At 39.7% G+C, this 6,000-nt stretch overlaps 1 long non-coding RNA gene across 1 annotated transcript in view; it reads left to right on the top strand.

Moving 5' to 3' along the window:
* Positions 1-1,604: 1,604 nt before the first annotated feature.
* Positions 1,605-6,000, top strand: part of LOC112629953 — a 264,192-nt gene continuing 259,796 nt past the window's right edge. The window contains exons 1-2 of the long non-coding RNA XR_003120775.1: positions 1,605-1,729; positions 2,988-3,043. This is a non-coding gene — a long non-coding RNA (uncharacterized LOC112629953). The remainder of the gene's footprint in view (positions 1,730-2,987; positions 3,044-6,000) is intronic.

Below are 6,000 nucleotides of genomic sequence, written 5' to 3'. Positions count from 1 at the left end.
GAATTTTAGCTATTGGGAATACAGCACTTTCTATTGACCATGGAGTCAATGTGTGTGTCCCACCCTAGAAAACAAAGCCCAACTTCTAAAGGTGTTAATCTTCAGCTGGCACTGTACTCTTCGATAGGGCATCTGAATCTTCTGTCAGTCTGACTGCTTCTAGGTCCTATGGCGTATGACAGGACTAGTGAAGACTTTGGTCATGTAACACATTGCCCCGCCTCCTTCACCATCAAGAAGAATTTGACCTGAGGTGATCTTATGTAGGATTCCATTGGACAGAGCAGAAGCTCTGTAAGTCTTCGCCCTGGCAGGGGGCAGGAATGCAACTCTACATCTGGGATACATGCAATTTTCTTTATAGAGTAATCAGTAGAAGCAGTGGCTAGATCAACCTTAGGAGGTCCATGCTTTGGGTCTGTGCATAGACTCTATTCCTGACTTTGTGCTCATATATCCACTGTGCATAAGCTAGGTGGTTGAGGAGGTTGGCTGATATCCACAGAATAAGTCATCCTTCCTCCCTAGCTGTTGAGTGCTTCTTATGCAGCAGATGTTCTCCTATAGGCATTTATGTGCCAGCAATCCTCCAAACCCTTTGTACTACTCCAATAGGTTCATAAATTTGCCTCAACACAAATTTCATTTTTAATCTCTTCTAGTCTTGCCACTACCAGGCTTCTGCCCATGAAGACAAGCCCAGCAGTTCCAGATACCTTTACCTCAGATTACTCTTCTTTGCAGCCAAGATGAATAACCAGGTTTGCTTGCATTTCTGCTCATTGAGAAGATGTTCCTTTACTCCCAGTCTTCGGGCAGGCCCTGGGTGGGGCTGGAGTGATGGCATAACAGTTTGTACTTGTACTAACCTATCAGCCAACTGATCTCGTGGACCAAGCTCAGGCTTTTCCCCTTCAGTTAGTTGATTGTAAGTGGGCCCCTATGAGGCCATGGGTTCCAGCTGAGGTGAATTATCCTTCAGCGTTCTTTGTTCCTTGTTTCTACTCATATTTGGAATGGGCAATTTGCAAAGATAGAAAGGGAAAACATCATTCAGGTAGATACTGCAATAACTAAAGAGTTAAGTATCAAAATTTAAACTCATGAGGTGATGGTAAGAAGTGAAAACATCGTCTCTAAGAAATATTGGGCAGATAAAATCAAATGCAACAATTCAAAAGAGGATGCTTTAATGTAAGGAGAAAAGCTGTGAATTTAACCTTAAATATACTAAGATGGAGGTGGTGAGGGTACTCAACCACAAACCTGCACTCTATGTGCCCAGGATTATTCAAGGTATGTGTCCGGTTCTAACTGAGGTCCGATGGGAGTCAGTGGGTAAGTGGTGGGTAGCCGGAAAAACACTGGGGGAATCGTAGACAGTTTTGACATGGCTTTACTCTCCCTCTGGGCGTGAGCCGTATGTACAGCATCAGCAGGGCAGTTATACCTTTTACAGACAACAGTGGCTCTGAATCAAACACGAGCTCACGTGAGTGGTTACTAATGCGCCTCACGTGGCGTCGTTATATAATGAGTGGAGTTGTGTGAGTGAGCTCCAAACTCACTGAGTCATGCTGGACCGATGTCTGTTTCGGCCTATTCTTGACTACAGCACATCCATTTTCCTTTACAGCATGTAGTACGTTTTATACCTTTTTCTACAATGAATCCTCTACGCAGAAATTCCTGTACACATCTTATGAACAAAGAATTTGAGCTTCAACGAGTAAGTACTTTCTCCAGAGTGTAAGATTGTTAATGTCTGTGACATTCTTTGAAGTGAGGCAAGTAAATACCTCTGAACATGTTTTCTTTTCCTGCTCCTCTGTCTCCTACTTTTTTCCTTCTTTTTTCCTCCTCTTCCTGTTATAGGACTAGCAAGTTCACATGACCACTGTACAGTAACAGACCAGTTACACTGAGACAACAGAGTTTGCAGCAGAGAAAGAGTTTAATGCTCACAGGATACCAAGTGAGGAAATGGGAGGAGACCCTCAAGTTCATCTCCCCAAGGAGCATTTGGCTGGGGTTTTTAATGGGATCATGGAGGGTGAGAGGTTGGTGCATGGAGGTTGAGAGGTTGAGATTGTTGACTGATTGGGGTAAGGGAGATAACATCATGAGGATGTGGAAACTGCATTCTTTGGTGAGTCAGCTTCTTGTGGGGTCCTTCAGACCAGCTGATGTCAGTAGTTTCACTGTTTTGCGGGGTTTGTAGGACTTGAAAGAATAGAACTTATGTTTTCCCTTTGAGGTATTTTAAGTTTTTATCTGTAGAGCAGTGAAGGGGAACTGTAATCTTGTAACAGGGTCTATGTGATTTGGAGGCAACAAGCAAACAACTATGAGGAATGGATCACAGAGCATCTAATGTAATGATTAATGCTGGGTGTGCTGCAAGCTTGCTTTATTTTCATTTCTCCCCATCCCTTCTTCCCTGATTGAATTGATAAAGTTTATAGGAGCAGTTTCACTCCTGGTAACTATATCTTGGTCTTGAATTAGACTGTCAGTATAGACAGGAAATGTGCACTGCTCATAGTTGATGCTTCATACATATTTTTGGGGGAAAAAGTTCTTACAAATTACTCCTCCTGATCTCTGAAATTTTATTTTGAAATCACTTAAGTAAAACCTTTGAACATTGTTACTTACCAGCTGCAAAAGTTTAAAATGTGAAATTTACCTCAGTACAACCCCTCTTGAATGATTTAATTTTATACTCTAAAAGCAACATTTCATCCTATCTGTTTTTTGGCAAAAAGTAATTGAAGCCAATTATTCTTTTCTTTTTCATAATCCCACATGTACAGTTCTTAATTAAGCACAATTAAAATCAGCTTTTTCTGTCTTATTTTGTATTCTCATTCCATATGCTATATGTTCTTTATTTCTATTAAAAAGATGTACTTTTAATAAAAATAGATTTTTCTTCCTTTCTTATATTGCTATGATTTTATAGCTTCCAAATCCATTCTTATTAGGTTCTGGTGCTGGTGATTATTAAGTTCTTCACACTTCTCTCATAGCGGAGCTTAAGGTAAGATAAAGGAAATGACAATTCCTAACCTTGCCTAGACTTGAGGAAGAGAGTCAGAATAATACTGGTAGAACTTGAGGTGGAATGACTCTAGATTTAAGCAAAATTTGTGTTTCTTTGGCCATTAATTCAGAATGAAGGATGAGTCTGTGTCAAGTGTGCCTCCTGAAGTCCTCTGAGATTGCCTATGTACTCACAGGCTCATTCCAGTCTGTGAAAATCCTTTTTTAAATCAGCCTGAAACCCAGGAGCCTCATAAAAAAGGGGAGAAAAATCAATGCAATTAGTTTTCATGTATACTTATGTCTTCCTTATGTTGTTTGTTGATTCTGCATTTTAGTGTGATGTCAGGCATAATGCCTCCATCTTTGAGCAGGAAGTAATGGGTTACCGGTGGGCCTTGATGCTGACCTTTTGCCCTGGGAAGCTTGGCTCCAGCTGGAGCAGCTGAGGTTTTCAGACTGGTTTCTTCTGCTCCATATTGCCTGCTCTATTTACCCTCAGTGAGCTATACAATCTATCACAGTTTTCTGTGTACACCATGATTTTAAAAGGATGGGAAGCACTGGTTTAAACTATGTGATAATGATGAGAAATGCCATCTACAGGTAGACCTGCTATAAGACAAGCCTATTGTATTCTGATTTAAAATACTTATTTATATCTTTGGCTCTTAAACTGTGTTGCATATTAAGTTCAACTGGGGAGCATTTAAAATTCTTTTTGTTTTGTTTTGTTTTGTTTTGAGACGGAGTCTTGCTCTGTTGCCCAGGCTGGAGTGCAGTGGCACAATCTCGGCTCACTGCAACCTCCGCCTCCCAGGTTCAAGTGATTCTCCTACCTCAGCCTCCCAAGTAGCTGCGACTACAGGGGCACACCACCGTGCCCCTGTTAATAAAAAATAATAATTTTTGTATTTTTAGTAGAGATGGGGATTTCACCATGTTGGCCAAACTCTTCTTGAACTTCTGACCTCATAATCCCAAAGTGCTTCCACCACACTCGGCCAAGCATTTAAAACTCTTGATGCTCAGGCTGTAACCCAAAGAAACTGCATCTTAATTTCTGAGGGTGGGATCTATCTGGTGAAGTAGTGATTTGTAGTTTCTATTATGATTCTTAGTAGCAGAGGACAAATACAGAGTTCTCTGAAACAGTCTTGATTTCAACTATCCTTTTATAGTAAATCAATGTATTAAATGTGGAGCTAACTGTGCAAATTATATGTATCTAGATACAATTCAATTGTTATTCAATAGCTTAATACTTTTTCACATAAAGAATTCACAAAACAGGAGCGAAAATTGTTGATTTAATATACCAAAGTAATATCCCATCAACCAGAGTGGTAGATACAAAAAGCCTTATGTAGTCACTTTAGTTTGTTTACTTTTGTTTTTGTTATGTGACAACTGAACAAAATGTAAAATGGTTTTTCTGTGTTACTTATTTCTTGTGCTGTTAATCAGGAAGGAAAAAGAAAGCACTGGTTTGACATGAGCTTGCACTGTGGGTGCTTTTATGCCTTGCTTTGGGAGAGCTATACGCACGGCAAGGAACCTGGGTGAAGATTTGATTAAAAGGATGGATAATTTTGTTCTTAGGCTGTGAACATCTGAACAGGATACATGGTAAAAAATAACTAAATAAAAAACTAAGTAGTTGTCTGGGAAGACTGAACCATGGGGAAAAATTTAGAGAACAGACGCCTGAAACTCTAGCAATTATTTAGTATAAACGGTTTTGCTACGGTATTTAATGATTTTCTCTAATAGTGTATATCACTTAGGAATATAATCGCACTGAAGAATCTGTGATGATTATTTCAGTCATTAAAGGAAGATGATTTGTTTTGACCAAGTATTTTTAATTGTTTGACAAATCAACTTCAGTGGGTTGAAAACTTTCTGAATTTATGCAATAAAATTTTGTGTTAACATCTTTAGTGAATCTGTTTGGGGAAAGAGTTCATTGTTTTTCATTAGGTTCTCACAGAACTGTCTGACCTAATGGGATTAGACATCACTGTTTACTTGATCCAAAATATATCATACTGACTTACTAGACTCCAGATTACTACTTAAATTTAAGTCCCCAAGGGCTGAATTTGTTTGCATTTGCCTTTTATCTCATTCCCATATTTAGTAATATTTTAAATTGATATAATGAGTATATTATACATATTAGGAAACAAAAAATAATAAGAGTTGCTTTAGTACTTTTTTTTTTTTTTTTTTTTTGAGACTGAGTCTCACTTTGTTGCCCAGGCTGGAGTGCAGTGGCATAATCTTGGCTCACTGCAACCTCCGTCTCCTGGGATTCTCCTGCCTCAGCCTCCCAAGTAGCTGGGATTACAGGTGCCTGCCACCACACCTGGCTGATTTTTGTATTTTCAGTAGAGACAGGGTTTCACCATGTTGGCCAGGCTGGTCTTGAACTCCTGACCTCAAGTGATCCACCCGCCTCGGCTTCCCAAGGTGTTGGGATTATAGGTGTGAGCAACCACTCCCGGGACTTTAGTCATTTCTTTGACTTAATTTTGGTAGAGAAATGCTGAGGACCAGTCAATATTCACTCTGATAGCACTGTGCTACCAGAATCTCCTTTTGTGGCCTTTTGCAAAAGGAAGATGCAGCTGCAGATGCTGCATAATAACAAAAGGGAGAAAAATATCCACAAGCCCACTAAAGAAAAGCAAAAGGAAGGCTGCTGGAGACTGGAAGATGAAAAACCAGAAACATCCTCGAACCATCTACTTCCATATTTTGACTTGCTGTTTTTACTCCTTTTCCTTGGAGACAGCTGTGTTCTCTCAATAGCTGAGCAATTGTGTGGTGTTAATTTTAATTTAACCTGTGAATCATGGTGATTAGAAGATCTATAACCCAGGCATGCTAATTAAAGCATCCTTTGTGTGAGTTCTAAGAGTGGAGAAAAGCCTTCCTTCGATGTCTGTC

The sequence above is a fragment of the Theropithecus gelada genome, chromosome 8 (assembly GCF_003255815.1).
Source record: "Theropithecus gelada isolate Dixy chromosome 8, Tgel_1.0, whole genome shotgun sequence".
In the NCBI taxonomy this organism is placed as follows: domain Eukaryota; kingdom Metazoa; phylum Chordata; class Mammalia; order Primates; family Cercopithecidae; genus Theropithecus; species Theropithecus gelada.
The sequence above is the reverse complement of the archived record's forward strand: the minus strand, read 5'-3'. Positions and strand labels throughout refer to the sequence as shown.